The sequence below is a fragment of the Amia ocellicauda genome, chromosome 8, assembly GCF_036373705.1.
Source record: "Amia ocellicauda isolate fAmiCal2 chromosome 8, fAmiCal2.hap1, whole genome shotgun sequence".
NCBI classification, from domain to species: domain Eukaryota; kingdom Metazoa; phylum Chordata; class Actinopteri; order Amiiformes; family Amiidae; genus Amia; species Amia ocellicauda.
Window position 1 is genome coordinate 9,134,560 of NC_089857.1, and position 15,857 is coordinate 9,150,416.

General features: G+C 43.4%; 11 non-coding genes and 2 pseudogenes across 11 annotated transcripts; all 13 read right to left on the bottom strand.

Moving 5' to 3' along the window:
- Positions 1-930: 930 nt before the first annotated feature.
- LOC136757545 (uncharacterized) lies at positions 931-1,039 on the bottom strand (annotated as a pseudogene).
- Positions 1,040-2,105: 1,066 nt separating this feature from the next.
- LOC136756645 (5S ribosomal RNA) lies at positions 2,106-2,224 on the bottom strand. Its single transcript, XR_010818714.1, has one exon. It is a non-coding gene; the product is annotated as a 5S ribosomal RNA (ribosomal RNA).
- Positions 2,225-3,279: 1,055 nt separating this feature from the next.
- LOC136758078 (5S ribosomal RNA) lies at positions 3,280-3,398 on the bottom strand. Its single transcript, XR_010819881.1, has one exon. It is a non-coding gene; the product is annotated as a 5S ribosomal RNA (ribosomal RNA).
- Positions 3,399-4,464: 1,066 nt separating this feature from the next.
- On the bottom strand, positions 4,465-4,583 carry LOC136756549 (5S ribosomal RNA). Its single transcript, XR_010818626.1, has one exon. It is a non-coding gene; the product is annotated as a 5S ribosomal RNA (ribosomal RNA).
- A 1,050-nt stretch (positions 4,584-5,633) lies between these two features.
- LOC136757445 (uncharacterized) lies at positions 5,634-5,762 on the bottom strand (annotated as a pseudogene).
- Positions 5,763-6,828: 1,066 nt separating this feature from the next.
- LOC136757398 (5S ribosomal RNA) lies at positions 6,829-6,947 on the bottom strand. Its single transcript, XR_010819426.1, has one exon. It is a non-coding gene; the product is annotated as a 5S ribosomal RNA (ribosomal RNA).
- Positions 6,948-7,997: 1,050 nt separating this feature from the next.
- Positions 7,998-8,116, bottom strand: LOC136756553 (5S ribosomal RNA). The gene has a single exon (XR_010818629.1). It is a non-coding gene; the product is annotated as a 5S ribosomal RNA (ribosomal RNA).
- Positions 8,117-9,182: 1,066 nt separating this feature from the next.
- LOC136756184 (5S ribosomal RNA) lies at positions 9,183-9,301 on the bottom strand. Its single transcript, XR_010818284.1, has one exon. It is a non-coding gene; the product is annotated as a 5S ribosomal RNA (ribosomal RNA).
- Positions 9,302-10,367: 1,066 nt separating this feature from the next.
- On the bottom strand, positions 10,368-10,486 carry LOC136757570 (5S ribosomal RNA). Its single transcript, XR_010819561.1, has one exon. It is a non-coding gene; the product is annotated as a 5S ribosomal RNA (ribosomal RNA).
- Positions 10,487-11,552: 1,066 nt separating this feature from the next.
- On the bottom strand, positions 11,553-11,671 carry LOC136757418 (5S ribosomal RNA). The gene has a single exon (XR_010819445.1). It is a non-coding gene; the product is annotated as a 5S ribosomal RNA (ribosomal RNA).
- Positions 11,672-12,737: 1,066 nt separating this feature from the next.
- Positions 12,738-12,856, bottom strand: LOC136758079 (5S ribosomal RNA). Its single transcript, XR_010819882.1, has one exon. It is a non-coding gene; the product is annotated as a 5S ribosomal RNA (ribosomal RNA).
- A 1,055-nt stretch (positions 12,857-13,911) lies between these two features.
- Positions 13,912-14,030, bottom strand: LOC136758081 (5S ribosomal RNA). The gene has a single exon (XR_010819884.1). It is a non-coding gene; the product is annotated as a 5S ribosomal RNA (ribosomal RNA).
- A 1,055-nt stretch (positions 14,031-15,085) lies between these two features.
- On the bottom strand, positions 15,086-15,204 carry LOC136756683 (5S ribosomal RNA). The gene has a single exon (XR_010818749.1). It is a non-coding gene; the product is annotated as a 5S ribosomal RNA (ribosomal RNA).
- Between the last annotated feature and the right edge of the window lie 653 nt (positions 15,205-15,857).

Consider the following 15,857-nt stretch of genomic DNA (forward strand, 5'->3'; position numbering starts at 1 on the left):
CTGCTAACACGCCACGTTGTGGCAACATTGTGCGTTAGCTGGGGTGCCACACCAGACCGGAACTATATATTACAAAACGAACACGTTGTCTTGATAAAACAGCTGTAATTGAGTGCCTGACACGCCAGTCAAGCGCAATCTTGAGAAGGTGTGCATTTCAGTAAGGATTTCAATTGACATGCAGTATGAAACTGAAAGGAGGTTGCATCACTATGATGCATAACATTGCATGTATTGTATTTTCAAGTGTGTGCATTCATCCTGTTGTCATTTTGTTTTGAAAGCAGAAGAATCATTCAACAGGTTGCTGAGACAAATGTAAACCAGTAAAACATATGAAGAGAAACAAACCTTGAATATAAGTTCAGTTGTTTAAACATTTGACAAACTATGGTGAGGGGGTAAAAAAACACACAAATCCAGCAGCTCCTGTATTTCAATACACCAGAACCCAATATTATTGGCGAGTCGGGTATTCCAACATCACAGTTCGAGGGCAGGCATCATTTCAGTAATTTCATCCCGTTGCATTCACATCCGTGCCTTGAATGAGATTGAATGTGATCTTTGCTCTCAAGTATGTTCCCAAGTTTTACACTTTCGTGCATTGCATGAATGGGAATGGAACCGTGTGTGTTGAATGAGGCTCCTTGTGAGCACTGAACTTTGTCCGGTGGAGTTCCTTTTTGTGTTGCTGTAATTGTGTCATTTCTCGATGAGAAAGATTAGGCAACATTTAGTCACTTCTAGCCATGATGCTCAATTTATTTACGAATGTACCCTAGTTACTAGGGACCGTTTACGTTGGAGAACAAGATCTATTGTATGCCTGTGTATTTGGGGAAGTAAAATCTGAAATAATGATGAAATTGCGTGTATCCAAAGTTAAAACTCGTGATTTGTCGCCCTCTGGTGTGTAAAAGATGCAAAAGCTTACAGCACCTGGTATTCCCAGGCGGTCTCCCATCCAAGTACTGACCTGGCCCAAGCCTGCTTAGCTTCCGAGATCGGGCGTATTCAGGCTAGTATGGCCGTAAGCCAGGAATGCTGTCCCTGACACTCTACTTAAAGGGAAGGCAATATCCGTTTCTGCCGTTCATACTTACAGTTGAACTGTCTCTCTACTCTAAAGCCCGGGACACACCAGCGCGCCGCAGACAGTCCCTGCTAACACGCCACGTTGTGGCAACATTGTGGCAACGTTGTGCGTTAGCTGGGGTGCCACACCAGACCGGAACTATATATTACAAAACGAACACGTTGTCTTGATAAAACAGCTGTAATTGAGTGCCTGACACGCCAGTCAAGCGCAATCTTGAGAAGGTGTGCATTTCAGTAAGGATTTCAATTGACATGCAGTATGAAACTGAAAGGAGGTTGCATCACTATGATGCATAACATTGCATGTATTGTATTTTCAAGTGTGTGCATTCATCCTGTTGTCATTTTGTTTTGAAAGCAGAAGAATCATTCAACAGGTTGCTGAGACAAATGTAAACCAGTAAAACATATGAAGAGAAACAAACCTTGAATATAAGTTCAGTTGTTTAAACATTTGACAAACTATGGTGAGGGGGTAAAAAAACACACAAATCCAGCAGCTCCTGTATTTCAATACACCAGAACCCAATATTATTGGCGAGTCGGGTAGTCCATCATCACAGTTCGAGGGCAGGCATCATTTCAGTAATTTCATCCCGTTGCATTCACATCCGTGCCTTGAATGAGATTGAATGTGATCTTTGCTCTCAAGTATGTTCCCAAGTTTTACACTTTCGTGCATTGCATGAATGGGAATGGAACCGTGTGTGTTGAATGAGGCTCCTTGTGAGCACTGAACTTTGTCCGGTGGAGTTCCTTTTTGTGTTGCTGTAATTGTGTCATTTCTCGATGAGAAAGATTAGGCAACATTTAGTCACTTCTAGCCATGATGCTCAATTTATTTACGAATGTACCCTAGTTACTAGGGACCGTTTACGTTGGAGAACAAGATCTATTGTATGCCTGTGTATTTGGGGAAGTCAAATCTGAAATAATGATGAAATTGCGTGTATCCAAAGTTAAAACTCGTGATTTGTCGCCCTCTGGTGTGTAAAAGATGCAAAAGCTTACAGCACCCGGTATTCCCAGGCAGTCTCCCATCCAAGTACTGACCAGGCCCGAGCCTGCTTAGCTTCCGAGATCGGACGAGATCGGGCGTATTCAGGCTAGTATGGCCGTAAGCCAGGGAGGCTGTCCCTGACGCTCTACTTAAAGGGAAGGCAATATCAGTTTCTGCCGTTCATACTTACAGTTGAACTGTCACTCTACTCTAAAGCCCGGGACAAACCAGCGCGCCGCAGACAGTCCCTGCTAACACGAAACGTTGTGGCAACGTTGTGCGTTAGCTGGGGTGCCACACCAGACCGGAACTATGTATTACAAAACGAACACATTGTCTTGATAATACAGCTGTAATTGAGTGCCTGACACGCCAGTCAAGCGCAATCTTGAGAAGGTGTGCATTTCAGTAAGGATTTCAATTGACATGCAGTATGAAACTGAAAGGAGGTTGCATCACTATGATGCATAACATTGCATGTATTGTATTTTCAAGTGTGTGCATTCATCCTGTTGTCATTTTGTTTTGAAAGCAGAAGAATCATTCAACAGGTTGCTGAGACAAATGTAAACCAGTAAAACATATGAAGAGAAACAAACCTTGAATATAAGTTCAGTTGTTTAAACATTTGACAAACTATGGTGAGGGGGTAAGAAAACACACAAATCCAGCAGCTCCTGTATTTCAATACACCAGAACCCAATATTATTGGCGAGTCGGGTAGTCCATCATCACAGTTCGAGGGCAGGCATCATTTCAGTAATTTCATCCCGTTGCATTCACATCCGTGCCTTGAATGAGATTGAATGTGATCTTTGCTCTCAAGTATGTTCCCAAGTTTTACACTTTCGTGCTTTGCATGAATGGGAATGGAACCGTGTGTGTTGAATGAGGCTCCTTGTGAGCACTGAACTTTGTCCGGTGGAGTTCCTTTTTGTGTTGCTGTAATTGTGTCATTTCTCGATGAGAAAGATTAGGCAACATTTAGTCACTTCTAGCCATGATGCTCAATTTATTTACGAATGTACCCTAGTTACTAGGGACCGTTTACGTTGGAGAACAAGATCTATTGTATGCCTGTGTATTTGGGGAAGTCAAATCTGAAATAATGATGAAATTGCGTGTATCCAAAGTTAAAACTCGTGATTTGTCGCCCTCTGGTGTGTAAAAGATGCAAAAGCTTACAGCACCTGGTATTCCCAGGCGGTCTCCCATCCAAGTACTGACCAGGCCCGAGCCTGCTTAGCTTCCGAGATCGGACGAGATCGGGCGTATTCAGGCTAGTATGGCCGTAAGCCAGGGAGGCTGTCCCTGACGCTCTACTTAAAGGGAAGGCAATATCCGTTTCTGCCGTTCATACTTACAGTTGAACTGTCTCTCTACTCTAAAGCCCGGGACACACCAGCGCGCCGCAGACAGTCCCTGCTAACACGCCACGTTGTGGCAGCGTTGTGGCAACGTTGTGCGTTAGCTGGGGTGCCACACCAGACCGGAACTATATATTACAAAACTAACACATTGTCTTGATAAAACAGCTGTAATTGAGTGCCTGACACGCCATTCAAGCGCAATCTTGAGAAGGTGTGCATTTCAGTAAGGATTTCAATTGACATGCAGTATGAAACTGAAAGGAGGTTGCATCACTATGATGCATAACATTGCATGTATTGTATTTTCAAGTGTGTGCATTCATCCTGTTGTCATTTTGTTTTGAAAGCAGAAGAATCATTCAACAGGTTGCTGAGACAAATGTAAACCAGTAAAACATATGAAGAGAAACAAACCTTGAATATAAGTTCAGTTGTTTAAACATTTGACAAACTATGGTGAGGGGGTAAGAAAACACACAAATCCAGCAGCTCCTGTATTTCAATACACCAGAACCCAATATTATTGGCGAGTCGGGTAGTCCATCATCACAGTTCGAGGGCAGGCATCATTTCAGTAATTTCATCCCGTTGCATTCACATCCGTGCCTTGAATGAGATTGAATGTGATCTTTGCTCTCAAGTATGTTCCCAAGTTTTACACTTTCGTGCTTTGCATGAATGGGAATGGAACCGTGTGTGTTGAATGAGGCTCCTTGTGAGCACTGAACTTTGTCCGGTGGAGTTCCTTTTTGTGTTGCTGTAATTGTGTCATTTCTCGATGAGAAAGATTAGGCAACATTTAGTCACTTCTAGCCATGATGCTCAATTTATTTACGAATGTACCCTAGTTACTAGGGACCGTTTCCGTTGGAGAACAAGATCTATTGTATGCCTGTGTATTTGGGGAAGTCAAATCTGAAATAATGATGAAATTGCGTGTATCCAAAGTTAAAACTCGTGATTTGTCGCCCTCTGGTGTGTAAAAGATGCAAAAGCTTACAGCACCTGGTATTCCCAGGCGGTCTCCCATCCAAGTACTGACCAGGCCCGAGCCTGCTTAGCTTCCGAGATCGGACGAGATCGCGCGTATTCAGGCTAGTATGGCCGTAAGCCAGGAATGCTGTCCCTGACGCTCTACTTAAAGGGAAGGCAATATCCGTTTCTGCCGTTCATACTTACAGTTGAACTGTCTCTCTACTCTAAAGTCCGGGACACACCAGCGCGCCGCAGACAGTCCCTGCTAACACGAAACGTTGTGGCAACGTTGTGCGTTAGCTGGGGTGCCACACCAGACCAATGTATTACAAAACTAACACATTGTCTTGATAAAACAGCTGTAATTGAGTGCCTGACACGCCATTCAAGCGCAATCTTGAGAAGGTGTGCATTTCAGTAAGGATTTCAATTGACATGCAGTATGAAACTGAAAGGAGGTTGCATCACTATGATGCATAACATTGCATGTATTGTATTTTCAAGTGTGTGCATTCATCCTGTTGTCATTTTGTTTTGAAAGCAGAAGAATCATTCAACAGGTTGCTGAGACAAATGTAAACCAGTAAAACATATGAAGAGAAACAAACCTTGAATATAAGTTCAGTTGTTTAAACATTTGACAAACTATGGTGAGGGGGTAAGAAAACACACAAATCCAGCAGCTCCTGTATTTCAATACACCAGAACCCAATATTATTGGCGAGTCGGGTAGTCCATCATCACAGTTCGAGGGCAGGCATCATTTCAGTAATTTCATCCCGTTGCATTCACATCCGTGCCTTGAATGAGATTGAATGTGATCTTTGCTCTCAAGTATGTTCCCAAGTTTTACACTTTCGTGCTTTGCATGAATGGGAATGGAACCGTGTGTGTTGAATGAGGCTCCTTGTGAGCACTGAACTTTGTCCGGTGGAGTTCCTTTTTGTGTTGCTGTAATTGTGTCATTTCTCGATGAGAAAGATTAGGCAACATTTAGTCACTTCTAGCCATGATGCTCAATTTATTTACGAATGTACCCTAGTTACTAGGGACCGTTTACGTTGGAGAACAAGATCTATTGTATGCCTGTGTATTTGGGGAAGTCAAATCTGAAATAATGATGAAATTGCGTGTATCCAAAGTTAAAACTCGTGATTTGTCGCCCTCTGGTGTGTAAGAGATGCAAAAGCTTACAGCACCTGGTATTCCCAGGCGGTCTCCCATCCAAGTACTGACCAGGCCCGAGCCTGCTTGGCTTCCGAGATCGGACGAGATCGGACGAGATCGGGCGTATTCAGGCTAGTATGGCCGTAAGCCAGGGAGGCTGTCCCTGACGCTCTACTTAAAGGGAAGGCAATATCCGTTTCTGCCGTTCATACTTACAGTTGAACTGTCTCTCTACTCTAAAGCCCGGGACACACCAGCGCGCCGCAGACAGTCCCTGCTAACACGCCACGTTGTGGCAACATTGTGGCAACGTTGTGCGTTAGCTGGGGTGCCACACCAGACCGGAACTATGTATTACAAAACGAACACATTGTCTTGATAAAACAGCTGTAATTGAGTGCCTGACACGCCAGTCAAGCGCAATCTTGAGAAGGTGTGCATTTCAGTAAGGATTTCAATTGACATGCAGTATGAAACTGAAAGGAGGTTGCATCACTATGATGCATAACATTGCATGTATTGTATTTTCAAGTGTGTGCATTCATCCTGTTGTCATTTTGTTTTGAAAGCAGAAGAATCATTCAACAGGTTGCTGAGACAAATGTAAACCAGTGAAACATATGAAGAGAAACAAACCTTGAATATAAGTTCAGTTGTTTAAACATTTGACAAACTATGGTGAGGGGGTAAGAAAACACACAAATCCAGCAGCTCCTGTATTTCAATACACCAGAACCCAATATTATTGGCGAGTCGGGTAGTCCATCATCACAGTTCGAGGGCAGGCATCATTTCAGTAATTTCATCCCGTTGCATTCACATCCGTGCCTTGAATGAGATTGAATGTGATCTTTGCTCTCAAGTAAGTTCCCAAGTTTTACACTTTCGTGCTTTGCATGAATGGGAATGGAACCGTGTGTGTTGAATGAGGCTCCTTGTGAGCACTGAACTTTGTCCGGTGGAGTTCCTTTTTGTGTTGCTGTAATTGTGTCATTTCTCGATGAGAAAGATTAGGCAACATTTAGTCACTTCTAGCCAAGATGCTCAATTTATTTACGAATGTACCCTAGTTACTAGGGACCGTTTACGTTGGAGAACATGATCTATTGTATGCCTGTGTATTTGGGGAAGTCAAATCTGAAATAATGATGAAATTGCGTATATCCAAAGTTAAAACTCGTGATTTGTCGCCCTCTGGTGTGTAAAAGATGCAAAAGCTTACAGCACCTGGTATTCCCAGGCGGTCTCCCATCCAAGTACTGAACAAGCCCAAGCCTGCTTAGCTTCCAAGATTGGACGAGATTGGGCGTATTCAGGCTAGTATGGCCGTAAGCCAGGGAGGCTGTCCCTGACGCTCTACTTAAAGGGAAGGCAATATCCGTTTCTGCCGCTCATACTTACAGTTGAACTGTCTCTCTACTCTAAAGTCCGGGACACACCAGCGCGCCGCAGACAGTCCCTGCTAACACGAAACGTTGTGGCAACGTTGTGCGTTAGCTGGGGTGCCACACCAGACCTATGTATTACAAAACTAACACATTGTCTTGATAAAACAGCTGTAATTGAGTGCCTGACACGCCATTCAAGCGCAATCTTGAGAAGGTGTGCATTTCAGTAAGGATTTCAATTGACATGCAGTATGAAACTGAAAGGAGGTTGCATCACTATGATGCATAACATTGCATGTATTGTATTTTCAAGTGTGTGCATTCATCCTGTTGTCATTTTGTTTTGAAAGCAGAAGAATCATTCAACAGGTTGCTGAGACAAATGTAAACCAGTAAAACATATGAAGAGAAACAAACCTTGAATATAAGTTCAGTTGTTTAAACATTTGACAAACTATGGTGAGGGGGTAAGAAAACACACAAATCCAGCAGCTCCTGTATTTCAATACACCAGAACCCAATATTATTGGCGAGTCGGGTAGTCCATCATCACAGTTCGAGGGCAGGCATCATTTCAGTAATTTCATCCCGTTGCATTCACATCCGTGCCTTGAATGAGATTGAATGTGATCTTTGCTCTCAAGTATGTTCCCAAGTTTTACACTTTCGTGCTTTGCATGAATGGGAATGGAACCGTGTGTGTTGAATGAGGCTCCTTGTGAGCACTGAACTTTGTCCGGTGGAGTTCCTTTTTGTGTTGCTGTAATTGTGTCATTTCTCGATGAGAAAGATTAGGCAACATTTAGTCACTTCTAGCCATGATGCTCAATTTATTTACGAATGTACCCTAGTTACTAGGGACCGTTTACGTTGGAGAACAAGATCTATTGTATGCCTGTGTATTTGGGGAAGTCAAATCTGAAATAATGATGAAATTGCGTGTATCCAAAGTTAAAACTCGTGATTTGTCGCCCTCTGGTGTGTAAGAGATGCAAAAGCTTACAGCACCTGGTATTCCCAGGCGGTCTCCCATCCAAGTACTGACCAGGCCCAAGGCTGCTTAGCTTCCGAGATCGGACGAGATCGGGCGTATTCAGGCTAGTATGGCCGTAAGCCAGGGAGGCTGTCCCTGACGCTCTACTTAAAGGGAAGGCAATATCCGTTTCTGCCGTTCATACTTACAGTTGAACTGTCTCTCTACTCTAAAGCCCGGGACACACCAGCGCGCCGCAGACAGTCCCTGCTAACACGCCACGTTGTGGCAACATTGTGGCAACGTTGTGCGTTAGCTGGGGTGCCACACCAGACCGGAACTATGTATTACAAAACGAACACATTGTCTTGATAAAACAGCTGTAATTGAGTGCCTGACACGCCAGTCAAGCGCAATCTTGAGAAGGTGTGCATTTCAGTAAGGATTTCAATTGACATGCAGTATGAAACTGAAAGGAGGTTGCATCACTATGATGCATAACATTGCATGTATTGTATTTTCAAGTGTGTGCATTCATCCTGTTGTCATTTTGTTTTGAAAGCAGAAGAATCATTCAACAGGTTGCTGAGACAAATGTAAACCAGTAAAACATATGAAGAGAAACAAACCTTGAATATAAGTTCAGTTGTTTAAACATTTGACAAACTATGGTGAGGGGGTAAGAAAACACACAAATCCAGCAGCTCCTGTATTTCAATACACCAGAACCCAATATTATTGGCGAGTCGGGTAGTCCATCATCACAGTTCGAGGGCAGGCATCATTTCAGTAATTTCATCCCGTTGCATTCACATCCGTGCCTTGATTGAGATTGAATGTGATCTTTGCTCTCAAGTATGTTCCTAAGTTTTACACTTCCGTGCTTTGCATGAATGGGAATGGAACCGTGTGTGTTGAATGAGGCTCCTTGTGAGCACTGAACTTTGTCCGGTGGAGTTCCTTTTTGTGTTGCTGTAATTGTGTCATTTCTTGATGAGAAAGATTAGGCAACATTTAGTCACTTCTAGCCATGATGCTCAATTTATTTACGAATGTACCCTAGTTACTAGGGACCGTTCACGTTGGAGAACAAGATCTATTGTATGCCTGTGTATTTGGGGAAGTAAAATCTGAAATAATGATGAAATTGTGTGTATCCAAAGTTAAAACTCGTGATTTGTCGCCCTCTGGTGTGTAAAAGGTGCAAAAGCTTACAGCACCTGGTATTCCCAGGCGGTCTCCCATCCAAGTACTGACCAGGCCCGAGCCTGCTTGGCTTCCGAGATCGGACGAGATCGGGCGTATTCAGGCTAGTATGGCCGTAAGCCAGGGAGGCTGTCCCTGACGCTCTACTTAAAGGGAAGGCAATATCCGTTTCTGCCGTTCATACTTACAGTTGAACTGTCTCTCTACTCTAAAGCCCGGGACACACCAGCGCGCCGCAGACAGTCCCTGCTAACACGCCACGTTGTGGCAACGTTGTGGCAACGTTGTGCGTTAGTTGGGGTGCCACACCAGACCGGAACTATATTTTACAAAACGAACACATTGTCTTGATAAAACAGCTGTAATTGAGTGCCTGACACGCCAGTCAAGCGCAATCTTGAGAAGGTGTGCATTTCAGTAAGGATTTCAATTGACATGCAGTATGAAACTGAAAGGAGGTTGCATCACTATGATGCATAACATTGCATGTATTGTATTTTCAAGTGTGTGCATTCATCCTGTTGTCATTTTGTTTTGAAAGCAGAAGAATCATTCAACAGGTTGCTGAGACAAATGTAAACCAGTAAAACATATGAAGAGAAACAAACCTTGAATATAAGTTCAGTTGTTTAAACATTTGACAAACTATGGTGAGGGGGTAAGAAAACACACAAATCCAGCAGCTCCTGTATTTCAATACACCAGAACCCAATATTATTGGCGAGTCGGGTAGTCCATCATCACAGTTCGAGGGCAGGCATCATTTCAGTAATTTCATCCCGTTGCATTCACATCCGTGCCTTGAATGAGATTGAATGTGATCTTTGCTCTCAAGTATGTTCCCAAGTTTTACACTTTCGTGCTTTGCATGAATGGGAATGGAACCGTGTGTGTTGAATGAGTCTCCTTGTGAGCACTGAACTTTGTGTGGTGGAGTTCCTTTTTGTGTTGCTGTAATTGTGTCATTTCTTGATGAGAAAGATTAGGCAACATTGAGTCACTTCTAGCCATGATGCTCAATTAATTTACGAATGTACCCTAGTTACTAGGGACCATTTACGTTGGAGATCAAGATCTATTGTATGCCTGTGTATTTGGGGAAGTAAAATCTGAAATAATGATGAAATTGTGTGTATCCAAAGTTAAAACTCGTGATTTGTCGCCCTCTGGTGTGTAAAAGGTGCAAAAGCTTACAGCACCTGGTATTCCCAGGCGGTCTCCCATCCAAGTACTGACCAGGCCCGAGGCTGCCTGGCTTCCGAGATCGGTCGAGATCGGGCGTATTCAGGCTAGTATGGCCGTAAGCCAGGGAGGCTGTCCCTGACGCTCTACTTAAAGGGAAGGCAATATCCGTTTCTGCCGATCATACTTACAGTTGAACTGTCTCTCTACTCTAAAGCCCGGGACACACCAGCGCGCCGCAGACAGTCCCTGCTAACACGCCACGTTGTGGCAACGTTGTGGCAACGTTGTGCGTTAGTTGGGGTGCCACACCAGACCGGAACTATATTTTACAAAACGAACACATTGTCTTGATAAAACAGCTGTAATTGAGTGCCTGACACGCCAGTCAAGCGCAATCTTGAGAAGGTGTGCATTTCAGTAAGGATTTCAATTGACATGCAGTATGAAACTGAAAGGAGGTTGCATCACTATGATGCATAACATTGCATGTATTGTATTTTCAAGTGTGTGCATTCATCCTGTTGTCATTTTGTTTTGAAAGCAGAAGAATCATTCAACAGGTTGCTGAGACAAATGTAAACCAGTAAAACATATGAAGAGAAACAAACCTTGAATATAAGTTCAGTTGTTTAAACATTTGACAAACTATGGTGAGGGGGTAAGAAAACACACAAATCCAGCAGCTCCTGTATTTCAATACACCAGAACCCAATATTATTGGCGAGTCGGGTAGTCCATCATCACAGTTCGAGGGCAGGCATCATTTCAGTAATTTTATCCCGTTGCATTCACATCCGTGCCTTGAATGAGATTGAATGTGATCTTTGCTCTCAAGTATGTTTCCAAGTTTTACACTTTCGTGCTTTGCATGAATGGGAATGGAACCGTGTGTGTTGAATGAGTCTCCTTGTGAGCACTGAACTTTGTGTGGTGGAGTTCCTTTTTGTGTTGCTGTAATTGTGTCATTTCTTGATGAGAAAGATTAGGCAACATTGAGTCACTTCTAGCCATGATGCTCAATTAATTTACGAATGTACCCTAGTTACTAGGGACCGTTTACGTTGGAGATCAAGATCTATTGTATGCCTGTGTATTTGGGGAAGTAAAATCTGAAATAATGATGAAATTGTGTGTATCCAAAGTTAAAACTCGTGATTTGTCGCCCTCTGGTGTGTAAAAGGTGCAAAAGCTTACAGCACCTGGTATTCCCAGGCGGTCTCCCATCCAAGTACTGACCAGGCCCGAGCCTGCCTGGCTTCCGAGATCGGTCGAGATCGGGCGTATTCAGGCTAGTATGGCCGTAAGCCAGGGAGGCTGTCCCTGACGCTCTACTTAAAGGGAAGGCAATATCCGTTTCTGCCGTTCATACTTACAGTTGAACTGTCTCTCTACTCTAAAGCCCGGGACACACCAGCGCGCCGCAGACAGTCCCTGCTAACTCGCCACGTTGTGGCAACGTTGTGGCAACGTTGTGCGTTTGCTGGGGTGCCACACCAGACCGGAACTATATTTTACAAAACGAACACATTGTCTTGATAAAACAGCTGTAATTGAGTGCCTGACACGCCAGTCAAGCGCAATCTTGAGAAGGTGTGCATTTCAGTAAGGATTTCAATTGACATGCAGTATGAAACTGAAAGGAGGTTGCATCACTATGATGCATAACATTGCATGTATTGTATTTTCAAATGTGTGCATTCATCCTGTTGTCATTTTGTTTTGAAAGCAGAAGAATCATTCAACAGGTTGCTGAGACAAATGTAAACCAGTAAAACATATGAAGAGAAACAAACCTTGAATATAAGTTCAGTTGTTTAAACATTTGACAAACTATGGTGAGGGGGTAAGAAAACACACAAATCCAGCAGCTCCTGTACTTCAATACACCAGAACCCAATATTATTGGCGAGTCGGGTAGTCCATCATCACAGTTCGAGGGCAGGCATCATTTCAGTAATTTCATCCCGTTGCATTCACATCCGTGCCTTGAATGAGATTGAATGTGATCTTTGCTCTCAAGTATGTTCCCAAGTTTTACACTTTCGTGCTTTGCATGAATGGGAATGGAACCGTGTGTGTTGAATGAGGCTCCTTGTGAGCACTGAACTTTGTCCGGTGGAGTTCCTTTTTGTGTTGCTGTAATTGTGTCATTTCTCGATGAGAAAGATTAGGCAACATTTAGTCACTTCTAGCCATGATGCTCAATTTATTTACGAATGTACACTAGTTACTAGGGACCGTTTACGTTGGAGAACAAGATCTATTCTATGCCTGTGTATTTGGGGAAGTCAAATCTGAAATAATGATGAAATTGCGTGTATCCAAAGTTAAAACTCGTGATTTGTCGCCCTCTGGTGTGTAAAAGATGCAAAAGCTTACAGCACCTGGTATTCCCAGGCGGTCTCCCATCCAAGTACTGACCAGGCCCGAGCCTGCTTAGCTTCCGAGATCGGACGAGATCGGGCGTATTCAGGCTAGTATGGCCGTAAGCCAGGGAGGCTGTCCCTGACGCTCTACTTAAAGGGAAGGCAATATCCGTTTCTTCCGCTCATACTTGCAATTGAACTGTCTCTCTACTCTAAAGTCCGGGACACACCAGCGCGCCGCAGACAGTCCCTGCTAACACGAAACGTTGTGGCAACGTTGTGCGTTAGCTGGGGTGCCACACCAGACCGGAACTATATTTTACAAAAAAAACACATTGTCTTGATAAAACAGCTGTAATTGAGTGCCTGACACGCCAGTCAAGCGCAATCTTGAGAAGGTGTGCATTTCAGTAAGGATTTCAATTGACATGCAGTATGAAACTGAAAGGAGGTTGCATCACTATGATGCATAACATTGCATGTATTGTATTTTCAAGTGTGTGCATTCATCCTGTTGTCATTTTGTTTTGAAAGCAGAAGAATCATTCAACAGGTTGCTGAGACAAATGTAAACCAGTAAAACATATGAAGAGAAACAAACCTTGAATATAAGTTCAGTTGTTTAAACATTTGACAAACTATGGTGAGGGGGTAAGAAAACACACAAATCCAGCAGCTCCTGTATTTCAATACACCAGAACCCAATATTATTGGCGAGTCGGGTAGTCCATCATCACAGTTCGAGGGCAGGCATCATTTCAGTAATTTCATCCCGTTGCATTCACATCCGTGCCTTGAATGAGATTGAATGTGATCTTTGCTCTCAAGTATGTTCCCAAGTTTTACACTTTCGTGCTTTGCATGAATGGGAATGGAACCGTGTGTGTTGAATGAGGCTCCTTGTGAGCACTGAACTTTGTCCGGTGGAGTTCCTTTTTGTGTTGCTGTAATTGTGTCATTTCTCGATGAGAAAGATTAGGCAACATTTAGTCACTTCTAGCCATGATGCTCAATTTATTTACGAATGTACCCTAGTTACTAGGGACCGTTTACGTTGGAGAACAAGATCTATTGTATGCCTGTGTATTTGGGGAAGTCAAATCTGAAATAATGATGAAATTGCGTGTATCCAAAGTTAAAACTCGTGATTTGTCGCCCTCTGGTGTGTAAAAGATGCAAAAGCTTACAGCACCTGGTATTCCCAGGCGGTCTCCCATCCAAGTACTGACCAGGCCCGAGCCTGCTTAGCTTCCGAGATCGGACGAGATCGGGCGTATTCAGGCTAGTATGGCCGTAAGCCAGGGAGGCTGTCCCTGACGCTCTACTTAAAGGGAAGGCAATATCCGTTTCTTCCGCTCATACTTGCAATTGAACTGTCTCTCTACTCTAAAGTCCGGGACACACCAGCGCGCCGCAGACAGTCCCTGCTAACACGAAACGTTGTGGCAACGTTGTGCGTTAGCTGGGGTGCCACACCAGACCGGAACTATATATTACAAAACGAACACATTGTCTTGATAAAACAGCTGTAATTGAGTGCCTGACACGCCAGTCAAGCGCAATCTTGATAAGGTGTGCATTTCAGTAAGGATTTCAATTGACATGCAGTATGAAACTGAAAGGAGGTTGCATCACTATGATGCATAACATTGCATGTATTGTATTTTCAAGTGTGTGCATTCATCCTGTTGTCATTTTGTTTTGAAAGCAGAAGAATCATTCAACAGGTTGCTGAGACAAATGTAAACCAGTAAAACATATGAAGAGAAACAAACCTTGAATATAAGTTCAGTTGTTTAAACATTTGACAAACTATGGTGAGGGGGTAAGAAAACACACAAATCCAGCAGCTCCTGTATTTCAATACACCAGAACCCAATATTATTGGCGAGTCGGGTAGTCCATCATCACAGTTCGAGGGCAGGCATCATTTCAGTAATTTCATCCCGTTGCATTCACATCCGTGCCTTGAATGAGATTGAATGTGATCATTGCTCTCAAGTATGTTCCCAAGTTTTACACTTTCGTGCTTTGCATGAATGGGAATGGAACCGTGTGTGTTGAATGAAGCTCCTTGTGAGCACTGAACTTTGTCCGGTGGAGTTCCTTTTTGTGTTGCTGTAATTGTGTCATTTCTCGATGAGAAAGATTAGGCAACATTTAGTCACTTCTAGCCATGATGCTCAATTTATTTACGAATGTACCCTAGTTACTAGGGACCGTTTACGTTGGAGAACAAGATCTATTGTATGCCTGTGTATTTGGGGAAGTCAAATCTGAAATAATGATGAAATTGCGTGTATCCAAAGTTAAAACTCGTGATTTGTCGCCCTCTGGTGTGTAAAAGATGCAAAAGCTTACAGCACCTGGTATTCCCAGGCGGTCTCCCATCCAAGTACTGACCAGGCCCGAGCCTGCTTAGCTTCCGAGATCGGACGAGATCTGGCGTATTCAGGCTAGTATGGCCGTAAGCCAGGGAGGCTGTCCCTGACGTTCTACTTAAAGGGAAGGCAATATCCGTTTCTGCCGTTCATACTTACAGTTGAACTGTCTCTCTACTCTAAAGCCCGGGACACACCAGCGCAGCCGCAGACAGTCCCTGCTAACACGCCACGTTGTGGCAACATTGTGGCAACGTTGTGCGTTAGCTGGGGTGCCACACCAGACCGGAACTATATATTACAAAACGAACACATTCTCTTGATAAAACAGCTGTAATTGAGTGCCTGACACGCCAGTCAAGCGCAATCTTGAGAAGGTGTGCATTTCAGTAAGGATTTCAATTGACATGCAGTATGAAACTGAAAGGAGGTTGCATCACTATGATGCATAACATTGCATGTATTGTATTTTCAAGTGTGTGCATTCATCCTGTTGTCATTTTGTTTTGAAAGCAGAAGAATCATTCAACAGGTTGCTGAGACAAATGTAAACCAGTAAAACATATGAAGAGAAACAAACCTTGAATATAAGTTCAGTTGTTTAAACATTTGACAAACTATGGTGAGGGGGTAAGAAAACACACAAATCCAGCAGCTCCTGTATTTCAATACACCAGAACCCAATATTATTGGCGAGTCGGGTAGTCCATCATCACAGTTCGAGGGCAGGCATCATTTCAGTAAT